At 33.3% G+C, this 2,915-nt stretch overlaps 1 protein-coding gene across 1 annotated transcript in view; it reads left to right on the forward strand.

Annotated features, from left to right (window-relative positions):
* Nucleotides 1–2,915, forward strand: part of LOC107700800 (rho-related GTP-binding protein RhoU-like) — an 8,824-nt gene that overhangs the window by 780 nt on the left and 5,129 nt on the right. The gene's annotated exons all lie outside the window — the stretch shown is intronic.

Genomic DNA, 2,915 nt, shown 5'->3' on the forward strand with positions numbered 1-2,915 from the left:
GTGCTTGCGGTGTTCGGCCAATCACAATGCACTGGGTCAGCTGGCCAATCAGAGCAGACTGCGCTTGTCGGAAGGAGGTACTTTGTAGAAAACGAAGCGTTTGAGAGAGTCGGGGCATAGAGGACCTACAATAATGTACAGTAGTTGAAAAATAATGTGTTTTTTGAACATTAAAGCATGTCAACATATTCTGTTACACCAAATACACAAAATAATGATATTTAAAAAAGCATCATGTGACCCCTTTAATGTTAAAATTAGTGCTTTTAATTTTAGTTATAATTCTTATTTTTTAATGAAAAATTACATAGCATTTACTGCAAAGTTATGAAAAAAAATATATACTGTATATATGTATATATATATATATATAAATATAAACGTAAACCTAAACATTTTTTGGCTTGCTAATTTGCATATTTTTCCAAAAGGTGGTAAAATGGTGAAGCAAAATGAATATTTCTCTATAAAACAACTGATTTTACACAAAACAACTAAAATTCAAAAATCACTCTCTTCTACTCAGTTTGAAAGACTGAAAACACCCATTTAAGCAATATAATTCCAAGTAATTTTCATTCATGTAAAGCTTAAAAATAGCATGTTGCATGTGTATTGACCTACATGAGGATGACAGCCTCCACACACACACACAAACACACACACACACACACACACACAACTTGATCTTACTGATGTACAGCCGCGCCACAGTGAACTCCTCCTCGATCGCACCGCTGATCTCCACCGGCTACACACACACACACAGATTACTGCAGTGACTAAACACACACACACACACACACGTGGCCGTGTCTCTGTTGTCCTGCTGCAGAAGCAGATCTGTGTGATAATTCCATTGTGTGGACGAATCTAATGACGCCTGTTGGTGTGTTATTAAGGCAGCACAGGGGTCATTAGGAGTGTGTGTGTGCGTGTGCGAGTGATATAATAAAAGCAGCACGCAGGTCATTAGGAGTGTGTGTTCAGTTGGTTCCCATGCTCTGAAGCAAAGCTGGACAGCAGGGCTGTGCTTTCACACACACATCATGGCACACGCCTGTTGACTGAGGCACAAAAAAAGTGTGTGACATCGCCGTGCCCTGGCGCCCCTCTGCATCCCCTATGTCTTTTCTCATCCCTCCCCTCCCACCCTCATTCTTTCTTTCTTTCTTTTGGGAATCTCTCTATCCGTCCGTCCCTCCCCAGCTTAGAGTCCTGTGTTCGAGTAGACCCTTCCTCTTCTAATCATTTTACCCATCAGATGATCCAGCCCCCTATTTCACACTGAGACTATTAAGATAGAGTCCTCCCCCTCTACACACACACACACACACACACACACACTACTGCAGGTCCTGAGGGACAGCATTGGAAGCATTGTGTGTGTAGAGACACATCTGCTTCAACACATATGTACACATTCAGACAGTGGCTCTCATATGCCCAGGTCATATTTCACCCCAAAATCTAAAGAAAATTTCATTATATATTTCATGTAATATGTTTTACATAATATTTTGAATAAACGGAGAATCCTGTTTTAGGACCATTCTGATTTTTTTGCTTTGCAAAATTATTTTAATGACAATTAGGCAATTCTAGTTTACACAATGGAAATAAGTAAATAAATAAAATAATTATCATTGCCATAATGCAAAAAAAAAAAAAATCATTATCATTACCATAATGCAGTAAGTAAATAAAATAATTATCAGTACCACAATGCAATAAGTGAATAAATAAGTAAAATATTTCTTATTACCATGATGTAAAAAATAAAATAATTCTCATTACCATAATGCAATGAGTAAATAAACAACTCTCATTACTGTAATGCAATAAGTAAATAAAATAATTATTCTCATAAAGCAAGAAATTTTCATTACCATAATGCAATAAGTAAATAAATAAATAAAATAATTCTCATTACCATAATGCAATAAGTAAATAATAAATCAAATAATTGCCATTACCATAATGTCAAAATAAAATAATTATCTTTAGCATAATGTTAAAAATAAAATAATTATCATTACCATAATGCAATAAGTAAATACATATGTATCATTACATAACAAAATAAGTAAATAAATAAAATAATGATCATTACCATAATGCAAGAAATTCTCATTACCATAATGCAATAAATAATTATCATTACCATAACGCAAGAACTTATCATTACCATAATCCAAAATAAAATAATTATCATTACCATAATTAAATAAGTAAATAAATAAATAAATTATCTTTACCGTAATGCAAAAAAAATCATCATTACCGTAATGAAAAAAAAATTCTTATTACCATAATAATTTTTTTTCTTATTCTCATTACTGTGATGCGATTTGTTAAAATGCTAATATGTTGTTTTAATATATTTGTATATCATTACAATGTGTATATATAACTAATATAATTGTAGTGTATTTAATGCTGTCACTTGTCAAGTCACCATTATTTATATAGTGGTTTTTACAATGCAGATTGTGTCAAAGCAGCTTTACACTATTAAACAGGGAAGTGTGTAGTGTGTCATATACAATAGTGTGTCATATTTGTAATTTATATTGATTTAAATGACCAGTTAAGCTCATTTCCATCCAGACTCTCATTACCATGATGCATTAATTTTATTAAAAAAAACTATTATGATTTTAGGGTGAAATAAGATTTGGACATTTCTTGATATTTTTCATAATATTCTCCCACATAGATGTGAACATGCACTGACACAAATACACACCTGTAAGTTTGAATGTTTTAGAGGTAGCAGAAATGTGTGTGTGTGTGTGTTGGTATCAGCTCTTATCTAGCCATGATATGACGGGTGTTTGATGGACTTGTACTCAGCAAATGTGTTTTCAGCCAATCTGTGTGTGTGTGTGTGTGTGTGTGTGTGTGTGTGTGTG

This window comes from Sinocyclocheilus anshuiensis, unplaced genomic scaffold (assembly GCF_001515605.1).
Source record: "Sinocyclocheilus anshuiensis isolate Anshui unplaced genomic scaffold, SAMN03320099.WGS_v1.1 scaffold1127, whole genome shotgun sequence".
Taxonomy (NCBI): domain Eukaryota; kingdom Metazoa; phylum Chordata; class Actinopteri; order Cypriniformes; family Cyprinidae; genus Sinocyclocheilus; species Sinocyclocheilus anshuiensis.